The sequence below is a fragment of the Pseudophryne corroboree genome, chromosome 1 (genome assembly GCF_028390025.1).
Source record: "Pseudophryne corroboree isolate aPseCor3 chromosome 1, aPseCor3.hap2, whole genome shotgun sequence".
NCBI classification, from domain to species: domain Eukaryota; kingdom Metazoa; phylum Chordata; class Amphibia; order Anura; family Myobatrachidae; genus Pseudophryne; species Pseudophryne corroboree.
Window position 1 is genome coordinate 1079132274 of NC_086444.1, and position 24928 is coordinate 1079157201.

At 43.2% G+C, this 24928-nt stretch overlaps 1 long non-coding RNA gene across 1 annotated transcript in view; it reads left to right on the plus strand.

Annotated features, from left to right (window-relative positions):
• The window catches only part of LOC134990571 (uncharacterized), a 68473-nt gene that overhangs the window by 24176 nt on the left and 19369 nt on the right, over positions 1–24928 (plus strand). Inside the window, exon 2 of the long non-coding RNA XR_010195390.1 lies at positions 10708–10825. This is a non-coding gene — a long non-coding RNA (uncharacterized LOC134990571). The remainder of the gene's footprint in view (positions 1–10707; positions 10826–24928) is intronic.

The following is a 24928-nucleotide window of genomic DNA, read 5'->3' on the forward strand; positions in this document are numbered from 1 at the left end:
CCGACCAGACAGCTTTGCAGTGACGGCCAGCCAGACTTGGTAAGTGGAGGGTGAGAGAGAAGTGAGTGTGTGTGTGTGTGTGTGTGTGTGTGTGTGTGTGTGGTGGGGTGTGTGTGTGTGTGTGTGTGTGTGTGTGTGTGTGTTTGTATATATGTGTGTGTGTGTATAGTAGAGGTGTGTGTGTGTGTGTGTGTGTGTGTGTGTGTTTGTATATTTGTGTGAATTGTGTGTGTGTGAGGTATGTCTGTGTGTGCGCGCTTTATGGACGCCACTGCTGGGGGGGCCATTACATGCAAGGACGCTACTACTATAGGGGGGGCATTACGTATAAGGACGCTACTATTGCTGGGGGGGGGCATTACATATAACGATACTACTGCTGGGGGGGCATTATGTATAAGGACGCTACTATTACTGGGGGGGCATTACCTATAACAATGCTACTACTACTGGGGGGCATTATGTATAAGGACGCTACTATTACTGGGGGGGCATTACCTATAACAATGCTACTACTACTGGGGGGCATTATGTATAAGAACGCTACTACTACATGGGGGCATTACATATAACGATGCTACTACTACTGGGGGGCATTATGTATAAGGAGGCTACTAATACTGGGAGGGCATTACATATAAGGACGCTACTACTGGGGGGGCATTATGTATAAGAACGCTACTACTACAGGGGGGCATTACATATAACGATGCTACTACTACTGGGGGGCATTATGTATAAGGAGGCTACTAATACTGGGAGGGCATTACATATAAGGACGCTACTACTGGGGGGGCATTATGTATAAGGACTCTTACTACTGGGGGGCATTATGTATAAGGACGGTGCTACTACTACTGGGAGGGCATTACATGTAAGGATGCTACTACTACTGGGGGGGCATTATGTATAAGGACTCTTACTACTGGGGGGCATTATGTATAAGGACGGTGCTACTACTACTGGGAGGGCATTACATGTAAGGATGCTACTACTACTGGGGGGGCATTATGTATAAGGACTCTTACTACTGGGGGGCATTATGTATAAGGATGGTGCTACTACTACTGGGAGGGCATTACATGTAAGGATGCTACTACTACTGGGGGGGGCATTATGTATAAGGACGGTACTACTACTGGGGGCACATTACGTATAAGGGGGGTCATTCCGAGTTGTTCGCTCGGTAAATTTCATCGCATCGCAGCGTTTTTCCGCTTAGTGCGCATGCGCAATGTCCGCACTGCGACTGCGCCAAGTAAATTTGCTAAGAAGTTAGGATTTTTACTCACGGCTTTTTCTTCGCTCAGGCGATCGTAGTGTGATTGACAGGAAGTGGGTGTTTCTGGGCGGAAACAGGCCGTTTTATGGGCGTGTGGGAAAAAACGCTACCGTTTCTGGGAAAAACGCGGGAGTGGCTGGAGAAACGGAGGAGTGTCTGGGCGAACGCTGGGTGTGTTTGTGACGTCAAACCAGGAACGACAAGCATTGAACTGATCGCAGATGCCGAGTAAGTCTGGAGCTACTCAGAAACTGCACAGAGATGTCTTATCGCAATATTGCGCATCTTTCGTTCGCAATTTTAAGAAGCTAAGATTCACTCCCAGTAGGCGGCGGCTTAGCATGTGCAATGCTGCTAAAATCGGCTTGCGAGCGAACAACTCGGAATGACCCCCAAGGATGCTACTACTACAGGGGTGGCATTACGTATAAGGACGCTGGATCAGATGAGTATAATTATCTTTTATTTTCAGGTACCCGTGGATTCTACTTGGAGAAGAGGACCGACTGCTTTGTGTCAACATAGGTAAGTATGTGTGTGTCGACATGTGTGAAATAAAGTTTTACTGTCACGGTGTGTGTCTCCTGTTTTTATTTGGGTATTTTTTTTCCATTAGAACTACAGGTACCAGCGGGCCCGTTTTTCTCCCGCATGCTGGTATTTGTGGTTCTCCAAGTACCAGCTTGCGGGGGAGGCTTGCTGGGACTTGTAGTACTACTGGAAAAAACAATATTCTTTCAATTTTCTCAAGGCTATCAGCCCCCCATCCGCAGCCTTTGGATGGGGGGGACAGCCTCGGGCTTCACCCCTGGCCCTTGGGTGGCTGGGGGGGGACCCCTTGATTGAAGGGGTCCCCACTCCCCCAGGGTACCCCGGCCAGGGGTGACTAGTTGGATATTTAATGCCATGGCCGCAGGGCACTGTATAAAAGTGACCCCCGGCTGTGGCATTATCTGTCCAGCTAGTGGAGCCTGATGCTGGTGTAAAAAATAGGGGGGACCCCTACTCTTTTTGTCCCCCGTATTTTTTGCACCAGCACCAGGCGCAGAGCCCGGTGCTGGTTTTAAAAATACGGGGGATCCCCTGTCCCTTTTTTCCCCGGATTTTTAGAACCAGGACCGGCTCGAAGAGCCCGAGGCTGGTTATGCTTTGGAGGAGGGACCCCACGCAATTTTTTTTCGGGGTTTTCCCATTCCATTTAAAAAAAAATATATATATATATATATATATATATATATATAATCTTTTTAAAAATATATAAATAATACTTGTGCCTCCAAAAAAGAGGGCACCAGGCAAGCTGTACATTTTACTACATTGGGAGTGCCGAATATCTACATCTTATATATATATATATATATATATATATATATATATTTGCCTTGGCAGCCCAACCATGCTGGTATCCATAGTTCAGTACAAAAATAAGTAAATCTAATAAATGTATGGTGGTGAAAGAAAAGCCCAGTTTCACTGAAAAAAAGACACTTCTGCATGTTTTGAAATTAAAAAACAAAACAAAACTGAAGAACTGTAGGCAGGCACTGTCCGCCTACTTCGGTGACATCACAAGTTGGACAGAAGTTGGAAGGTTGGTTGGTCTGATGAAAAGTTGGTTAGATGTGTGGAGCACTGGTAAAAAGTTGGTGAGATGTGTGGGGCACTGTTTTAGTTGAACAGACAAGTTGGATGGTTGGAAGTTTGGAGTGTTGGAGAAAAGTTGGTCTGATGTATGGCTAGCTTTATTCCAGGATTTGTTTTAGACTTGGCAGATATTGTGTGTAAAATAACCCTCTGCTTGTTACAAGATAAGCAATTGAAATGTTAATGAACCTGTTCAACTACTCTGGAATAGCAAGCATGTGAACAGCAAATTAGGGCTGCTGTGGAAACACATTCAGTATGTGTGTATAAATACATGTGCTGTGTGGGGGTTTCATAGAATAAATGTATGTATATATATATATATATATATATATATATATATATGTGTGTGTGTGTTATATTACTATTATTATATGGATACATGTATATTTATATTATTGTAGGTTCTGCTAGACAGCTATCCAATCTGAATCATAGCATTTAAATTATAGTCAATAGCCATATTATATTGAAGTGTTTTAAATTGATTGTTAAAGTGTTATTGTTAACGAAAATTTGCAAATATTTGCATTTCATAAGTGAAGCTCCGTTCCTGCCTAAAAGTTTAGGTAGCACTTAGCGAAATTTGTCTGGCAGGGGACTTCCGGTGCTCGAAGTGAACGTGGAAGCATTTATCTAACTGCTACAATACAAGTACAGTGTTTTTATTGTATTACTAGAGTTGGGTAAGAGTGTGGCAAACTGCGTGCAAAGGTACGCAGGGAAACACATTTGTGTACACAAGTATACATGTGTCATAGTACAATAGTACGTGGACTCGTATACAGTGACGCACGGGTACACACGTGGACGCACAAATAGCGGGAAACGTGAGTGCAAATTTACGCAAGCACAAGTTAGCCGCATAATAGAAATTGATTGTTAAGGTGGGATAAAACACATTTTAAACAGGTAACTATCCGATTTTAAAGCAGATTACTATAATACTTTGTTTAAAGTGTAATACCTCTGGGGGGATGTTATCAATCACTGGTAAATTATAATTTTTTTTCTGTACAGAAAATCTAAAAGTGTGGGTTGTTGAAAAGTAAGTATGAGTGGATTGAATCCCGATAAGCGGGATCTCGTCGGTGAGGATCTGAGTAAGCAGTCACGTATTTATTGGTATTGAGGCACGCAGTGTGCGTGTTTTTAACGGTAAAACGTGCAGAGGAGCATGATTTTTGATGTTACGCTCCGGCTGTGGAGCGCAGCTTGTGAATTCGACTCCCGTGATCGTAGGGCGTATAGATAACAAGTATCTATAAGCTGTGCGATTGGACCGCACGTGTGTGTATGTGATACGCAGTGCAACGTGATACCATTTGTGTAATTTCACGCAATTGTGTCATCATACGTGCTGTGTTAGCATATGCAGAGGTGATTTGTGTCAAGAGAAGGAATTTTCGCTGACTCTCTCAGGAAATATTCCTGGTGGAACTCCATAGGAAGGCTTGGTGACGTTTCTCAAGCGGAATTCCTGTGGAAAGAAACCAAAAAGATCAGGCCTTTAACCACCACTGAAAAAGGCGGGGTATTAATTTATTGCTGTTAATACGTCATACTTCTAGTGCTGAGGGGTCTGGTAGGGTCCTCACTGGGTAAGTGGAGCGACCACTACAGTAGTGGACCGTGGTACTGTCCAGAGGAGACGGAGCAGGTGAAAAGCGCTCAGAGGACTTTTCACCGTCGTCTTGCGTTGGCCACTTAGTGCTTGTGTTTAAAAAGTCCACAATGGGAGCTAAGTGTGCACGTGAGAGGCGTTCAGGAGCCAGGGTTCAGGCTGAGGAGCAGAGACCTAAAGGGTCCGCTCGGTATATTGTGATGCGTAGGAAATATGGTCCATACGCAGAGGCTTTTTGTAATGATTGAGTACGTATGAATGGTGAAATATAATTTCCAGTAATTGGTGGTTTTGATCCTGAGGTATTGCAGGTAGTATGTTTAACCAAAGTCATATAAGACAAGAACGAAGACATAATAACTGTTTGAACTTGTAACAACAATGGGGAGAAGTAAGTAAAAAGAGAAAGCAAGTACACCACCATATGTGAATGTGGAAGCAGTTACAGCCAGTATACAAACTATAGAAAATAAAAATAAAAATATGAAAAATATAAATGTAACCTATAATATGTACTAATGAATGTCAAAAGTTTTATTTAGGCTGAGACCAGTGGAACTGGTAAGTATGGAGCCATTCCAGTATATATAGTAAGACCCAAAAAATAAAATAAAAATCAAGAGAGTAATAACATAAATGTAGAACATCCTGTCCGCACATTAGTATTTCCCAGTAGGAAAGTGGACAGGGAAGGGGTAACCCCCAGGGTACTTCTTTTTAACTACCACATGAGAAGTATTCATTTTTAGGAATGCCCTTGTCTAGATAAGCTCGGAAATGTTTGTTGGACCATGTACAGACCGTTAATACAGGATGAGAAGAATTAAATGAATACTTCGCATGACCTAGAAGCTTTTTTTTTTGTAGTCCTAGAAAATTCTTTGTTAGGAAAAGATCACTGATAAACAGTAATTCAGCAAATGGGAGTAACGAGAAGAAGTGCAACATTACCCTTTGACAAAACCTGCAAAAGTTACGATTGGGCCTCTATGATGCTAAACTCTTTTCTTTTCTCCTAGCAGCAGTGGCCCCTGACTAACTTAATCGACAGAGATTTTGTTGTGTAAATTGAAATGTGAAATACATATATTGTACTCCTGCTGAGGAAGTACAAGGTATGTTAGATACTCCTCAAAGACTAATGTTGCATTCCACTGTTCTAGATTCATGTCCATCACAGGTAGAGGAAATTATCTCACAGATACCGGGTTCCCTATGAACTTAGGATGGACAGGACACTGGATTGATGGCTGAGGTAGTCCCAGTAGTGACACAGCAAGCACAAGATTTAAGGGGGTAGACCAAGTATTTAAGACTCAATTCCCCGTAGTGCCCAATCCAGTTGTCATTTTAATAAAATCCTCTCCACCTCTACAAACTTTACTGTCACCAACTTCTTTTCTGTTTTCTTCACTGTTTCCTCTTCATCTTTGCATTCACAAAGGGGGTACAATACATGGACCCGCCTCTCCCGAGGTTGCATTGACAGCCTGAGTGTTTTCTCCCAAGCCTTGCATAGCTGTTTACAATCCTTTCAGCCTGATAAGAGATCAGTATTGATATGACTTTATTACTGTGCTCCGATACATTTGTGTCTTCACTGGCGGATACTAAAAACTTTTGTTTCATCTCTTCCAGACAGGACACAAGGTCTCAAAGGATAAACTGCAGTTGTGTAGGACAAGGGTCAAATACTTAGGACGTAGTACTGATACATGATTTTACAGTTCATACACCACATGCCGTATTGGTCCTTCAAAATTCTGGCCAAACCCGGTATGTCTCATCAGCACAAAAGGGAGCTGTCACTGAATGACACCAGTATATTACTGCATGTGCCTTGTAATGCACAAAGGGTGGAGGATGAGAATACTGGTGAAGGGAAGTTTTGTATAGACACTGATATGCATGATGGTATGGAATATCTGAATCAGACCTTTACTACGAGACCAAACATAAGTGACAGCCCGTTGGTGAACGCAGACCTGATATTTTTTTTCTCCTCTAGAGATGTTTGTACTCTACATTGCAAATACACAACAGTTAAATTAATTTGTGTTCCCTACAAGAAAAGGAGGCCTGGAAGGCAAAGGGGTATGGTCAGGAGTCCTCAGGACTCTGGAGAGATGGACAAGGTAAGCCAGTAGCCCTCAGGGCGTATCTCCCAAGCCTAGCTGAGGCGGCACAGGGTCTGACTCACCTATGGTAAGGAGGTATGTGCAAATTGGTAAGAGCTTACTGGTGTGCACCAGGGTTCTCTTCTCAGGCAAGCAGGAAAGCAATGACCTGTCTTACTTGCATGAGGAAGAACATTTGGTAAGGTAGTACTGACCGAGCCATCCCATACTCCTCCTGCAGATGGACCTTTTCAGGTAATACAAATTGACTTCAGACAGTTAACACCCTGTAGGAATGTGAACTATGTATTGGTGTGCACTGATGTTTTCTCAAACTGGATAGAGGCATTTTCTGCCCCCACAAATACTGCTGTGTTTACCACAAAGAAAATTGTGCAGAAATTTGTGTGTAGATATAGTATCCCTAGGATTTAGAAGCAAAGTGATGGCTGAAACTGGACTATTGTGGTCATAGACACTGCCACTAGTGTTATGTAGCATCGGAACCACTCCCAGATCCCCATTTAATGAATCACCCTCTATGAAATTTGTGTTTTGTGTTTTGTTTTGTTTTGTTTTGTTGGACAACATCATGTCATGATCGATCTGCACCATGATCAGAAATACACCAATGAGGTGACAGTACAGTACCTTATTGAGATGAGCCAGCATTTGAGAACCTAACAAAAGAGCTTGAAACTGTTGATTCCTGATATGCCAACTACTAACTGTCTTGATTGTGAACCAAGAGACTGTGTGATTATTCTTACGCTCAGGTTGCCTAATAGACAGATGGGAAGGACCGTACCAAGTTTTGTTGACAGCACGATTTCAGTGAAAGTAGCCGAGAGAGAGACTTGGGTCCACGATTCCCATTGCTAGAAAGTCGTTAGTCTGGAAGGAACTCGTAAAGGGAGTGAAATCGCAGAAATATCACTCAAGAATCTGTTCCGCAAAGACTGAGAGGCGACACTGTTGCACACTACCTGAGCGTACTAAAGGATTACAGAAAGACCAGTCATAGTAATGGATTTGCTATAAGCAAGATTTGTTTTGTTCTATCCTTCTTTTTCTTTTGACAAACAGTTTTTTTCCAGGACATTCTATTTTTGTGAGGTTTCATGAGGAGTCGAGTGTGGGACTGGAACTGGTTCTGGAGAAAGGAGTGATGTCTTTATAGGATCCCAGGATCAGCCTATCACTTTGTTTAAAGCCAGAGTAAATCAAAGGTCTAGTAGTTACGGAGTTCGGAGGTAACGTGATAGGCTATTGTCTGAGGAATACTGTATGTTGTAGTTTCTGTGACCCCATAATTGAAGATGAGTGCATCCAGAGATGTCAGTCTAGCAATAAGGCAGCATTTGACAGACATCCCTTGAGTGATTACCACTCACTAGTGGGTAAGGTCTTAAACCAAACGAAATGTTGGATGTGCTCACAGGTACCTCTAAGACAAAATAATGCAGGATTAGTGCCACATTCTTTAGAGTTAGTTGAGGTAACCAGGAAATTGGGAGGTAATCAGGAAATATCAGACAATGGCCTATTCACACATAGCAGATAAAGAGCTAATTATGAGTGTCTCTCCCCGAACTTCGAAGGTTTATGTTATCTAGAAAGGACACTACCTGAAATAATAACCCTTGTTCAATGATGAAACAGATTTGGTATACGACCCAGAAATTGAAACAATGTTCAGGGAGTGATAGAAATATATACCATGAAAATTTTATATGTCTCTTTCACGACTTGTTTGTGTTTTCTCCCTCTACCCAGCAAAATCTCTATCGAATCCAAACATCAGTGTACAAAGACGTAGGTACATGTATGTATGCAACGTTCGTTCAGATCAGACATCATAGGCTATAGCACTGTCCCAGCATACTCTATAGGTTGAGTGTCGTCCCACACCCAACCAGTGGTCCTGTGACAGCTGAGCGCATATAGAGGATGTCTCGTCCTCTTCCCTGTCTTCCCCAACTATAGTCAATGTCTGATTTGCAAAATGAATACATACGTGTGTCTAGGTCACCAGTTATGTGTTTGAAATTTTTTTTGTAAATTTATAGTTTAGTGTGACAGTTATGACAGTTATTGTTTACTGTCAAAGGGTGGACTGTCAAAGTAAAAAATATTACATACACACAACATACAAACTCCAATCAGAGAGGTCACAAACAAATAGAGATAAAGCGCTTATGGTCACTAATGAAATGAGTAGGTCAGTACAATCCACATATCAGATGAACACATGCATTTAATAAAAAAAACAATTCATAACAACATACACAATTAAAAAGTTCTGTTTAAAATCCTATAGGCCTATATGAGATTAGAAGGGACTACTACAAAGGAACAGGTCAAGCAGACTCTTATTGATTTCTAATATTATTTCCATTTCGGGAGCAGCATTACATGCAGCAATTTTAAACAGAACTTTTGAATTGTGTATGTTGTTATGAATTGTTTTTTTAATTAAATGCATGTGTTCATCTGATATGTGGATTGTACTGACCTACTCATTTCATTAATGACCATAAGCGCGTTATCTCTATTTGTTTTTGTGCTGTATGTTGAGGTCTGACCAACCTCTTTTTATTTAGCTGCTGTGTTGAACCTCCCCACCCAGCGCCAGGAGTTGATTTCCCTAGGGTAATTTTTCCTTAATTCTCCAATCAGAGAGGTCTCCGTTTGTGTGCATACACGCAGCATGCACAAGATATACGGTAGCATACGCATTCACACAGAGAAACCACAAAGACATATTCAACTCATATTCATACAACACATAGGAGAAAAAAAACATGTTTAGCACCATTTTGTATTAAATTGTATTTATATAATAGAGTGTAACACCATCGTATTATTGGAATGGAACAAGTTAATTATATCATGCTTCGTGTCAAAATGATCAGGAGAATGTGTGGATTAATTTGATAGCTATGTTTAAATTGTAGCACATTGCAACAATCAGTAATGACCAAATGTATGAATACAAAGGACTTCCTGAGACTTGAAACTGTCTTCACAGCATGGCCCTGGGGGCAAACACATGTGTTTGCAACATAGGACAAAAGCCCTCACACTGACCTATGAGCCGTCGAATTCTTGAGAGATGTGGCCTCTGGACCAATGGAAGAAGATTAAACTCACTGTTGTATACACCCATTATTTTACTGTATAAAAATAGGGACCCAGAAGCAGGCAGCTCTCTGATACATTCTCATTCACTCTCACACACACATATACACTCTCTCACCCCCCCCCCCCCACACAAACACACAGACACACACACACACACACACACACACACACACACACACCCTTATCAGAAGTCTCCTACCCGATGACTGGCTGCCTGGAAAACTTGCGTATGTATATTGGCTGTAACTGATTCTTATGTAACTGCAACTGCTTCTTTTATAACTGTAACTCTGTAACCATATTTATATATGTTATTTTGTATGCATAACTTTTTATATCAAATACATATATCTCTGTGCGTTGGACCTCAGTAATACCATGTGTGCGACTACTTGCTTTCTCTTAAGGGACATAGTGCTGCAACGTTCAGTGCACTTTTTTCGTATATGGTAATAAGATGCGCCTTGCATCCGCAGTATATATTAACACTGGCATTTGAAATGTTTATTTAAAATAATTAGAAATTCACAAGTTAGACCCAATTATAACAGGCATTGCATTTTAACTAAGCAGGAGGCTAGAGTGACAGGGGGCAGGAGGCTGGAGTGACAGAGGGCAGGAGACTGGAGTGACAGGGGGTAGGAGGATGGAGTGACAGGGGACAGGAGATTGGAGTGTTGGGCGCAGGAGGCTGGAGTGATGGGGCATGAGGCTGGCATGATGGGGTAGGAGGCTGGAGTGAGGAGGCATGAGGCTGAAGTGACAGGGCCAAGAGGCTGGAGTGACTGATGTAGGAGACTGGAGAGGACACAGGGGGCAGGAGGGGACATGCGGCACGAGTCTGGTTGGACCTCTGTTGTTTGATGATGACATTGGTTATATCCCTATACCAACAGGTATCTTCCGGACCATGTGATCTCCAACATGAATAGTGAATACCAGCTGAAGACATTGTCAGCCCAGAGGGGATCGATTTCTTCAGCGGTTCCCCATTGCAGAGAAACCACCATATAGGTAAGGTGTATTTTTATTTAGTACATCCAAATAAATGGTATAGCCTCTTTGACCAGACCTGAACTTGTTCGAGGGGCCCGGCAGGGGCCTGGGACAGGTCCTGGGGGGGGGGGGGGGGGGTAGGGGGCATTGTCCCTTTTGCAGTGCTGTTGAGGGGACGAATCTTGACCTTTACAGCTGTATTTTTTCAATTTTTTTGAAAAAAGAACATGGCCATGCCTTCTGCTTTTGCCCCCCCCCCCCAGCCATCCTGTGTTTTGCCAGAACAACGGTGGTAACCCTAGTCATCATAAACCAAGTTGTAGCTTTTTGTATATCCTCTTTGATAACTAATTTGTGTGCAGATCTGCTGTAGGTTATTCAAAAATTACAACTGTTATTTAAAAGAGTATGGGGTAGAGTTTATGAAATAGCCTGTGAGAAATAGGCAACACAAATTGGCCACTAGATTTTAAACATTAATTAAAAAAAAAGTAAAACCAGGTTGTGTTTTTAAAAAAATCTGCTTTAAAGCTAGTGGTTAATTTGACATCTCAAGGCTGATGGCAACTCACAGACTATTACTGTTACCCCTAATGATGGTCATTTACAGCTTGCTTTTTTTTAACTAGGTTAAACAATGTTTAACCTGTGTTAGTTAGATTCACATCCATACCCCCCAATATTTCCACGTTATGACCATGCCTAGTTCCGAGAGAGCTATCGGCATTGTATAACCCTAAGTACTCTGGAATGGGATTGTTGGATTAACCCTATTAGGGCCAACACTCATTAGGTCGACAACTATTGGTCGACAGGCAGTAGGTCGACACCCTGAAAAGGTCAACATGGTCAACAGGTCGACATGGCAAAAGGTCGACATGAGTTATTTGAGTATTTTAGGTGTTGTTTTGTTCGTAAAGTGACCGGGAACCCCAATTAGTGCACCGTGTCCCCTTGCACTGTGTCCCCTTGCTTTGCTCACCATGTTTCGGGCAGGTTACTATTCCCAATCGTAGTCCACGTGGATCGTAAAGGATTAAAAAGTTAAAAAAAGTAGTTGTTTTTAAAAAAAAAACTCATGTCAACCTTTTCATGTGTCGACCTTTGCCAGGTCAACCTAATGCTCATGTTGACCTTTTCCAGGTGTCAACATAATGCATGTTGACCAATAGTGGTCGACCTATTGAGTGTCGACCTAAGTAATGTTGACCTAAGGACCGTATCCCAACTGCTCTTGCTGTTATAACGGCTAGGGGAGTTATGTAGTAAACATGGCACTTGTCCATTCAGGAGATCCCTGATTGTATAATAAGCATGAATTTACATTTCTTGTATTTGGGGCTGATTCAGAATCAGACAAATCTGCAGAAAAGGACACATCTCATGACTGTGAATTCACGGGTCTGTGAAAGCATCACACTATGCGAAGTAGAGAATAGCTCCATCCGAGTCGCACCTCGAGCGTGTGGTGTCTAACATGACATGGGTCAGCGGCTACTCAGACGCATGGAACATCTGTGTCTCTTGGGAGTGTCATGGGACTGTCAGGGGCATGTAGCCCTAATTCCATACTTCTTTTAGGTATCTGTACGAAGCTGGATGCCCGCTTCAGATGGATATTATGCACCAGACATGAGGTTGGCGCAAGTGCTTATGTATTGATGGCTGCAACTAACCGGTGGGTGAAGCTGCTCAAATAGATGGATTGCCGCATAGATAGGCAGCTACTCGCATCAGCATAACCTCAAGGAAACCTCATAGAGTATGCTGCTATGGCCAGACGCAAAAGCGGCACGAATGTGAGATGCAAAAGTGTCACTCATGTGTCCGACTCGCACTGAGCCTAGGTGTGTGCTGGCAATGCACCGCTTCATCTGAATATGGGACCCTATTCAGTAAGGATCGCAAATTCTGCTAAAAAGCATTTTCTGTGATCAAATAGTTGCTGCCCAGAAATAGAGAAAATACGCCCATCATAAAAATTGCAAATGCATCGCAATATGCGGGCTGATCGAAAAACCATTTGCAATTACCGGAACATCAAAGATTTTTCCTATCTGCGCCAGGCAAGGTCGTCCACAATTTTTGATACACAAGAGGCTGGAAGTGGTCATCGCTGACGTCAGAGGCCCTCTTTAAAAACGCCTGGGCACACCTGCGTATTTTCAGACACACCCAGAAAACTGCAGGTTTACGTCCAGAAATGCCGGCTTCCTGTCAGTCAAACAGTGGCTGCATTACATTGCGATCACGATGTGTACACATTTTTGCTAGCGCTTGCGCAGTGTGAGTGATGCGCATGCGCAGTCATTCGATAATCGGCCAGATTGCAATTCACAAATTGTGCAATCCTTACTGAATGAGGTCCATGGTGTGGTCCCGTCATAAATGGGATGATAGGTGCCTTGCTAGCAGGGTTTGTACAAGAGCGTACATTCCCTTTAAATCCTACTATTTACAAATCCAGCAGTCACTTCCATTCCATTATATATTATTGTAATAGTATAGTCTGTATAAAATGTATTTTACCAAATGCTTGTTTCTGCTTATTGTTTTTTACTGTGATAAAAAAAAATCCAATTTAGACTTGTCAATTGAATTGAGTTCCACCAATATACTCGGATTATAGGATCATATATTTTGTTGTAAAGTATCAATAAATCCGGTTGAAGGAAAATAAGCCAATACATACTTGGAGAAGACTTCTGCAAGGAGGGGAATAAAGCACTGAAAGGTATACTAAAGCATATTAGGGAATGTTTGTCTTTCCCATGCCTGAACACACAGGGAAGATAATTCAGAATAAAATGTGTTAGTTCTTGAGAGATATATAACAAACTGAAAGAAATGGTGTCCGGCTTAATGGTGTCGGAATTACTTTTACAGCAGTTAGCCGAAAGACACCTTGGTGGGTATTTACTATAAGGTTAACTGTGTTCGATTGACTGAAAAAGTTGCAAAGTTAAATTCCTCCCAGTTTAGAACTGTAGATAAAATGTACCCATTTGACTGACAGTAGCACAACATTGTATGCAATATAGCCTAGATATATATATATATATATATATATATATATATATATATATATGCATATACAGGTTGAGTCTCACTTATCCGAAATGCTTGGGACCAGGGGTATTTTGGATATGGGATTTTTCCGTATTTTGGAATAAATGCATACCATAATGAGATATCATGGTGATGGGACCTAAATCTAAGCACAGAATACATTTATGTTTCATATACACCTTATACACACAGCCTGAAGGTCATTTTAGCCAATATTTTTTATAACTTTGTGCATTAAACAAAGTGTGTATACATTCACACAATTCATTTATGTTTCATATACACCTTATACACACAGCCTAAAGGTCATTTAATACAATATTTTTAATAACTTTGTGTATTAAACAAAGTTTGTGTACATTGAGCCATCAAAAAACAAAGGTTTCACTATATCAATCTCACTCAAAAAAAGTCCGTATTTCGGAATATTCCGTATTTCAGAATATTTGGATATGGGATACTCAACCTGTGTGTATATATATATATATATATATATATATATATATATATATATATATATATATATATATATATATATATATATATATATATATATATATATAGGTACCAGAGAATTGAGTGGCACTCATAGACTTTATAACCCACTAGTCACCGGCGTGGACAAATAGTCATGAAGCCAGTGATAGATTCCAACGTTTCATGTCTTTTATGACATTTTGTCAAGGATACAACCAGAATACATAGAAATACAAACTTTTATAGTAACTCACCCCAGTGTAACGCGCTGCCGTCCCGCTCTCTGCTGTGGCACGACGACGTAATTCTCATGCGCGTTAGCGCTGACGTCCCGGCTCCTAGCAACGAGGTGGGCGGCTGCCGTGCTCCCATCACCCTGGAAACACAGATAAACAAAATGTAAAAACAAAACATGTCAGGATGGCTGCAGAGAACAAAAACAAACCCATCAAAAACAGCTGTAACGATGCCTACTAGACACATATAACTGTATTTAAGTATGCCAAAATCCATCTATATGGCTAATAAGTTACATGCAACAATTTAACGAACATTGATCATTTAGACCCAAAGGATGCAGGGTCTGCAATTTATGTATCCACATCGCTTCCTTCTGGAGCAAGAGGCGCCCCCAGTTCCCCCCTCTGCTATCTAATGGCACATGGTCAATCATCTTGTATCTTAGACTAGCTAAATTGTGTCTGAGATTCATAAAGTGTCTGGCAACAGGTTGCTCTTGATCAGTCCCTTCCAAAGCCTGGCGAATTGAAGTTCTGTGCATGGCCATGCGCTCCTTAAATTGCCTGATAGTTTTTCCAATATACAATAGCCCGCAAGGGCACTTGATGTAATAAACAACATATTTTGATGAGCATGTCAACGGGTATCTGATATTAAACTTTTTGCCAGACCTGGGATGAAAGAAAGTGTCCCCTGTGTCCAGATAGCTACAGGTAGTACACCCTAAGTGTCACGATCCGGGTATCTGGACGCCATTACTTACCCTTCAGATGCCTCCTAAGGCTGGCTCAGCGTTCCAGGACCGGATCCCATCTGTTATACTGATGTCCACATTCCTGCCTCCTCTCCTGTCACTCTGAGACGCGCTCACCGCAACGCCTGTTACATCCGGAATGGCGTCTCCCGCGGCCTCCGCTGTGCCCGCGTGGTTAAATGTGCACTTATCAGTCTGGCGTCTCCTGTCTCCTGTGGCCGGCGCCGCCATTACTGTTTTAATTCCCACATGGATTACAAACCAAACTTCCCTCCAAGTGTCTGCATGGGCGCAGCCATCTTGGATTCTGTCATCTGTTCATTTCCACCAATCTGCTGTTTGCAATGTTAATCTGCATAATTGCCTAGCCAATCCCTTCCTTGCTGCAGGTATAAGTAATCTGTGCCTGAGCAAGGAAGGCGTCAGTGCTTTGGTTGTCAAACCTAGTTCCAGTTTGTCTCTCCTGTGGTTGTTTTCCAGGTTCCAGTTCCTATCTCCAAACCTCCACTAAAGAGATCCGCACCAGCATTCCACCTGCGGTGTAGCCTGACTCTCCTATCCTCTTGGATTCATCTGCTTCCAGCCATAGATCCACCTGCTTACAGCAATCAGCTTCCAGCAGAGATCAGCTCTTCTTAAAGTGCCGGTACCCTTTTCTACAGATTACCATTTATCACCGGTATTATTATTTCACCGCTCTCAAGCTCCATATATCATTTCATATTTAATCGCTCTCAAGCTACATTTATTATTTAACTGGTTCCAGCCAGTATCCACTCCGTGCCAACATCAGTCTGGTTCCAGCCAGTATCCACAGCAGCCGTTTTATCCACAGCAGCCCAGCTCTTCCTGGAACACCAGCTGGTACGATCCTGGGCTATCTCCATTGCTACAGTCGGGCCTGGTAAGGACTTTCCAACTAGAAGATTATAAGAACTATCTTATACTACCAGAGCCCTGTGGCCCTTGCCACCCTGTAGTACCCAGGAACTGTATTATTTCCCTGCTGAGTTTTATGTTTTCTTATTTGCTGCTGTGTTACGGAGTATGTCATAATAAACATCATTGACTTTTATCCTGGTTGTCGTGGTCACGCCTTCGGGCAGTTATTCTACATGTTACTTACATGTCTAGGGGTCTGATACAACCTCCCAGGTTCCGTTACATCTCAGCCCCTACAACTGAGGCTGCCTCCCATCAGCTCAGGCCCTCAGTTGTGACACTAAGCAACGATGATTGCACTGGTTTTTGTTAAAAAATGTCCCGGAGGTTTTGGTTTTAATTTAGCGACATCATTATGAACCACATAATTTATTTTTATTTTTTTACCTCTACGCTGCCCAATCATAAGGTGCTTGTTGTAAAGAGCGGGTAACTCCTGTTCTGTGTTAACTAGAGGCCAGAGACGCTTAGCCGCAGCATTGATGTTACTGCTGGCTGTAGAGAAATCAGTGACCCAAATGATGGAGTCTTGAAGTTTAGAGGATCCTTGAAATTCCAGAGCCTTGGCTCTCGGAGTAGACAATGCCATCAGCATCATTTGCTTTAACGATCTAGGATTGTATCCTCTGGCTATAACTTGTTCATCATTAAGTTGAGTTGTGTTTTTAGATCTTGTGTGTCACTGCAAATTCTCAACGCTCTCATAAATTGCGAAAATGGAAGTCCTTGTTTGAGGGACCTAGGGTGATGGCTCTCGGCTCTCAGGAGGGTGTTGCGATCAATTTGTTTGTGGTACACAGAGGTATGAAACATGCCATTATGAATAGAGATGGAAACCCTACCACTATCTTTAAGAATGAACTCGATACTCTTCTTGTATCAGCAGTCCAAGACAACATCATCACTAAAAAGGTATGTGACTCCCTCATAATAGAACATCCTAGGATTCCATTGATTTATACCATACCTAAGCTGCATAAAGATGCCACGAATCCCCCGGGTCGGCCGATCATTTTGGCTAGGGATTCTCTGTTTTATGGAATTTCCAAGTTCTTGGACACATATCTGCAACCAGTAGTACAACATGAAAGGACATTTTTAAAGGACACTACGTCCTTTTTGTTAAAACTATTGGAGATTTCTACGGTCGAAACACATTGGTGGATGGCCACTATAGATGTAGTCAGCCTGTATACAAGCATCCCGCACAATAGAGGTTTGACGGCGACCAGGCGACTACTTACGAACAATCCACACTATCAAGGTCTGGATTTAGATTTTTTTATGAATCTTCTCGAATTAACGTTGACAAGAAACTATTTCCAGTATGATGGAAAATTCTTTATCCAAAAACTGGGCTGTGCGATGGGATCTTGCGTGGCACCCAGCTACGCGAATGTGTTCATGTTCGCATTGGAACAAGATCTATTTTTTGTTGATCAGAATTTTTCACCGTTCATCCACAGCTACCATCGTTACATAGACGATATCTTTGTCCTTTGGACTGGAAGTAAGGAGCTGTTCAGCTCCATGATCGAGTCCATCAATCAGATAGACGATTGCATCAAGTTCACATACAACATCAGTAACAGTAATATACATTTTTTGGATGTTTCCATCTCTATTCATAATGGCATGTTTCATACCTCTGTGTACCACAAACAAATTGATCGCAACACTCTCCTGAGAGCCGAGAGCCATCACCCTAGGTCCCTCAAACAAGGACTTCCATTTTCGCAATTTATGAGAGCGTTGAGAATTTGCAGTGACACACAAGATCTAAAAACACAACTCAACTTAATGATGAACAAATTTATAGCCAGAGGATACAATCCTAGATCGTTAAAGCAAATGATGCTGAAGGCATTGTCTACTCCAAGAGCCAAGGCTCTGGAATTTCAAGGATCCTCTAAACTTCAAGACTCCATCATTTGGGTCACTGATTTGGGTCACTACAGCCAGCAGTAACATCAATGCTGCGGCTAAGCGTCTCTGGCCTCTAGTTAACACAGAACAGGAGTTACCCGCTCTTTACAACAAGCACCTTATGATTGGCCAGCGTAGAGGTGAAAACATAAAAAATTATGTGGTTCATAATGATGTCGCTAAATTAAAACCAAAACCTCTGGGACATTTTTTAACAAAAAAAACGGGCAATCATCGTTGCTTAGGGTGTACTACCTGTAGCTATCTGGACACAGGGGACACTTTCTTTCATCCCAGGTCTGGCAAAAAGTTTAATATCAGATACCCGTTGACATGCTCATCAAAATATGTTGTTTATTACATCAAGTGCCCTTGCGGGCTATTGTATATTGGAAAAACTATCAGGCAATTTAAGGAGCGCATGGCCATGCACAGAACTTCAATTCGCCAGGCTTTGGAAGGGACTGATCAAGAGCAACCTGTTGCCAGACACTTTATGAATCTCAGACACAATTTAGCTAGTCTAAGATACAAGATGATAGACCATGTGCCATTAGATAGCAGAGGGGGGGACCGGGGGCGCCTCTTGCTCCAGAAGGAAGCGATGTGGATACATAAATAACAGACCCTGCATCCTTTGGGTCTAAATTATCAATGTCCGTTAAATTGTTACATGTAACTTATTAGCCATATAGATGGATTTTGGCATACTTAATTACAGTTATATTTGTCTAGTAGGCATCGTTACAGCTGTTATTGATGGGTTTGTTTTTGTTCTCTGCAGCCATCCTGACATGTTTTGTTTTTACATTTTGTTTATCAGTGTTTCCAGGGTGATGGGAGCACGGCAGCCGCGCACCTCGTTGCTAGGAGCCGGGACGTCAGCGCTAACGCGCATGAGAATTACGTCATCGCGCCACAGCAGAGAGCGGGACGGCAGCGCGTTACACTGGGGTGAGTTACTATAAAAGTTTGTATTTCTATGTATTCTGGTTATATATTTGACAAAATTAGTGATGAGCACCGGAAATTTTTCGGGTTTTGTGTTTTGGTTTTGGGTTCGGTTCCGCGGCCGTGTTTTGGGTTTCGAACGCGTTTTGGCAAAACCTCACCAAATTTTTTTTGTCGGATTCGGGTGTGTTTTGGATTCGGGTGTTTTTTTCAAAAAACCCTAAAAAACAGCTTAAATCATAGAATTTGGGGGTCATTTTGATCCCAAAGTATTATTAACCTCAATAAGCATAATTTCCACTCATTTTCAGTCTATTCTGAACACCTCACACCTCACAATATTATTTTTAGTCCTAAAATTTGCACCGAGGTCGCTGGATGACTAAGCTCAGCGACCCAAGTGGCCGACACAAACACCTGGCCCATCTAGGAGTGGCACTGCAGTGTCACGCAGGATGGCCCTTCAAAAAACTACTCCCCAAACAGCACATGACGCAAAGAAGAAAAAAAAGAGGCGCAATGAGGTAGCTGTGTGACTAAGATAAGCGACCCTAGTGGCCGACACAAACACCTGGCCCATCTAGGAGTGGCACTGCAGTGTCACGCAGGATGGCCCTTCCAAAAAACACCCCCCAAACAGCACATGACGCAAAGAAAAAAAGAGGCGCAATGAGGTAGCTGTGTGACTAAGATAAGCGACCCAAGTGGCCGACACAAACACCTGGCCCATCTAGGAGTGGCACTGCAGTGTCACGCAGGATGGCCCTTCCAAAAAACACCCCCCAAACAGCACATGACGCAAAGAAAAAAAGAGGCGCAATGAGGTAGCTGTGTGACTAAGATAAGCGACCCAAGTGGCCGACACAAACACCTGGCCCATCTAGGAGTGGCACTGCAGTGTCACGCAGGATGGCCCTTCCAAAAAACACCCCCCAAACAGCACATGACGCAAAGAAAAAAAGAGGCGCAATGAGGTAGCTGTGTGACTAAGATAAGCGACCCAAGTGGCCGACACAAACACCTGGCCCATCTAGGAGTGGCACTGCAGTGTCACGCAGGATGGCCCTTCCAAAAACTACTCCCCAAACAGCACATGACGCAAAGAAAAATGAAAGAAAAAAGAGGTGCAAGATGGAATTGTCCTTGGGCCCTCCCACCCACCCTTATGTTGTATAAACAGGACATGCACACTTTAACCAACCCATCATTTCAGTGAAAGGGTCTGCCACACGACTGTGACTGAAATGATGGGTTGGTTTGGACCCCCACCAAAAAAGAAGCAATTAATCTCTCCTTGCACAAACTGGCTCTACAGAGGCAAGATGTCCACCTCATCATCATCCTCCGATATATCACCGTGTACATCCCCCTCCTCACAGATTATCAATTCGTCCCCACTGGAATCCACCATCTCAGCTCCCTGTGTACTTTGTGGAGGCAATTGCTGCTGGTCAATGTCTCCACGGAGGAATTGATTATAATTCATTTTAATGAACATCATCTTCTCCACATTTTCTGGATGTAACCTCGTACGCCGATTGCTGACAAGGTGAGCGGCGGCACTAAACACTCTTTCGGAGTACACACTTGTGGGAGGGCAACTTAGGTAGAATAAAGCCAGTTTGTGCAAGGGCCTCCAAATTGCCTCTTTTTCCTGCCAGTATAAGTACGGACTGTCTGACGTGCCTACTTGGATGCGGTCACTCATATAATCCTCCACCATTCTTTCAATGGGGAGAGAATCATATGCAGTGACAGTAGACGACATGTCCGTAATCGTTGTCAGGTCCTTCAGTCCGGACCAGATGTCAGCATCAGCAGTCGCTCCAGACTGCCCTGCATCACCGCCAGCGGGTGGGCTCGGAATTCTGAGCCTTTTCCTCGCACCCCCAGTTGCGGGAGAATGTGAAGGAGGAGATGTTGACAGGTCGCGTTCCGCTTGACTTGACAATTTTGTCACCAGCAGTTCTTTGAACCCCAGCAGACTTGTGTCTGCCGGAAAGAGAGATCCAAGGTAGGTTATAAATCTAGGATCGAGCACGGTGGCCAAAATGTAGTGCTCTGATTTCAACAGATTGACCACCCGTGAATCCTTGTTAAGCGAATTAAGGGCTCCATCCACAAGTCCCACATGCCTAGCGGAATCGCTCTGTGTTAGCTCCTCCTTCAATGTCTCCAGCTTCTTCTGCAAAAGCCTGATGAGGGGAATGACCTGACTCAGGCTGGCAGTGTCTGAACTGACTTCATATGTGGCAAGTTCAAAAGGTTGCAGAACCTTGCACAACGTTGAAATCATTCTCCACTGCGCTTGAGACAGGTGCATTCCACCTCCTATATCGTGCTCAGTTGTATAGGCTTGAATGGCCTTTTGCTGCTCCTCCAACCTCTGAAGCATATAGAGGGTTGAATTCCACCTCGTTACCACTTCTTGCTTCAGATGATGGCAGGGCAGGTTCAGGCGTTTTTGGTGGTGCTCCAGTCTTCTGTACGTGGTGCCTGTACGCCGAAAGTGTCCCGCAATTCTTCTGGCCACCGACAGCATCTCTTGCACGCCCCTCTCGTTTTTTAAATAATTCTGCACCACCAAATTCAAGGTATGTGCAAAACATGGGACGTGCTGGAATTTGCCCAGATTTAATGCACACACAATATTGCTGGCGTTGTCCGATGCCACAAATCCACAGGAGAGTCCAATTGGGGTAAGCCATTCTGCGATGATCTTCCTCAGTTGCCGTAAGAGGTTTTTAGCTGTGTGCGTATTCTGGAAACCGGTGATACAAAGCGTAGCCTGCCTACGAAAGAGTTGGCGTTTGCGAGATGCTGCTACTGGTGCCGCCGCTGCTGTTCTTGCGGCGGGAGTCCATACATCTACCCAGTGGGCTGTCACAGTCATATAGTCCTGAGCCTGCCCTGCTCCACTTGTCCACATGTCCGGGGTTAAGTGGACATTGGGTACAACTGCATTTTTTAGGACACTGGTGAGTCTTTTTCTGAGGTCTGTGTACATTTTCGGTATCGCCTGCCTAGAGAAATGGAACCTAGATGGTATTTGGTACCGGGGACACAGTACCTCCAACAAGTCTCTAGTTGGCTCTGCAGTAATGATGGATACCGGAACCACGTTTCTCACCACCCAGGATGCCAAGGCCTCAGTTATCCGCTTTGCAGCAGGATGACTGCTGTGATATTTCATCTTCCTCGCAAAGGACTGTTGGACAGTCAATTGCTTGGTGGAAGTAGTAAAAGTGGTCTTACGAGTACGACTTCCCCTCTGGGATGACCATCGACTCCCAGCAGCAACAACAGCAGCGCCAGCAGCAGTAGGCGTTACACGCAAGGATGCATCGGAGGAATCCCAGGCAGGAGAGGACTCGTCAGAATTGCCAGTGACATGGCCTGCAGGACTATTGGCATTCCTGGGGAAGGAGGAAATTGACACTGAGGGAGTTGGTGGGGTGGTTTGCGTGAGCTTGGTTACAAGAGGAAGGGATTTACTGGTCAGTGGACTGCTTCCGCTGTCGCCCAAAGTTTTTGAACTTGTCACTGACTTATGATGAATGCGCTGCAGGTGACGTATAAGGGAGGATGTTCCGAGGTGGTTAACGTCCTTACCCCTACTTATTACAGCTTGACAAAGGCAACACACGGCTTGACAAATGTTGTCCGCATTTCTGTTGAAATACTTCCACACCGAAGAGCTGATTTTTTTGGTATTTTCACCAGGCATGTCAATGGCCCTATTCCTCCCACGGACAACAGGTGTCTCCCCGGGTGCCTGACTTAAACAAACCACCTCACCATCAGAATCCTCCTGGTCAATTTCCTCCCCAGCGCCAGCAACACCCATATCCTCCTCATCCTGGTGTACTTCAACACTGACATCTTCAATCTGACTATCAGGAACTGGACTGCGGGTGCTCCTTCCAGCACTTGCAGGGGGCGTGCAAATGGTGGAAGGCGCATGCTCTTCACGTCCAGTGTTGGGAAGGTCAGGCATCGCAAACGACACAATTGGACTCTCCTTGTGGATTTGTGATTTCGAAGAACGCACAGTTCTTTGCTGTGCTTTTGCCAGCTTGAGTCTTTTCATTTTTCTAGCGAGAGGCTGAGTGCTTCCATCCTCATGTGAAGCTGAACCACTAGCCATGAACATAGGCCAGGGCCTCAGCCGTTCCTTGCCACTCCGTGTGGTAAATGGCATATTGGCAAGTTTACGCTTCTCCTCCGACGATTTTATTTTAGATTTTTTAGTCCTTTTTTTACTGATATTTGGTGTTTTGGATTTTACATGCTCTGTACTATGACATTGGGCATCAGCCTTGGCAGACGACGTTGCTGGCATTTCATCGTCTCGGCCATGACTAGTGGCAGCAGCTTCAGCACGAGGTGGAAGTCGATCTTGATCTTTCCCTATTTTTGGAACCTCAACATTTTTGTTCTCCATATTTTAATAGGCACAATTAAAAGGCACCTCAGGTAAACAATGGAGATGGATGGATACTAGTATACTTATGGATGGACGAGCGACTGCCGACACAGAGGTAGCTACAGCCGTGGACTACCGTACTGCGTCTGCTACTAATATAGACTGGATGATAATGATATAAAAAATATATATATATCACTACTGCAGCCGGACAGGTATATATTATATAATGACGGACCTGCTGGACACTGTCAGCACTGCAGACTCCTAAAGTAAGCTACTAGTATCAAGAAGATAGAAAAAAAAAAAAAACACAACAGGTAGGTGGTATACAATTATGGATGGACGAGCGACTGCCGACACAGAGGTAGCTACAGCCGTGGACTACCGTACTGCGTCTGCTGCTAATATAGACTGGATGATAATGATATAAAAAATATATATATATCACTACTGCAGCCGGACAGGTATATATTATATAATGACGGACCTGCTGGACACTGTCAGCACTGCAGACTCCTAAAGTAAGCTACTAGTATCAAGAAGATAGAAAAAAAAAACACCACAGGTAGGTGGTATACAATTATGGATGGATGAGCGACTGCCGACACAGAGGTAGCCACAGCCGTGGACTACCGTACTGCGTCTGCTGCTAATATAGACTGGATGATAATGATATAAAAAATATATATATATCACTACTGCAGCCGGACAGGTATATATTATATAATGACGGACCTGCTGGACACTGTCAGCACTGCAGACTCCTAAAGTAAGCTACTAGTATCAAGAAGATAGAAAAAAAACAAAACACAACAGGTAGGTGGTATACAATTATGGATGGACGAGCGACTGCCGACACAGAGGTAGCTACAGCCGTGGACTACCGTACTGCGTCTGCTGCTAATATAGACTGGATGATAATGATATAAAATATATATATATATCACTACTGCAGCCGGACAGGTATATATTATATAATGACGGACCTGCTGGACACTGTCAGCACTGCAGACTCCTAAAGTAAGCTACTAGTATCAAGAAGATAGAAAAAAAAAACACAACAGGTAGGTGGTATACAATTATGGATGGACGAGCGACTGCCGACACAGAGGTAGCTACAGCCGTGGACTACCGTACTGTGTCTGCTGCTAATATAGACTGGATGATAATGATATAAAAAATATATATATATCACTACTGCAGCCGGACAGGTATATATTATATAATGACGGACCTGCTGGACACTGTCAGCACTGCAGACTCCTAAAGTTAACTACTAGTATGAAGAAGATAGAAAAAAAAAAAAAACACCACAGGTAGGTATACAATTATG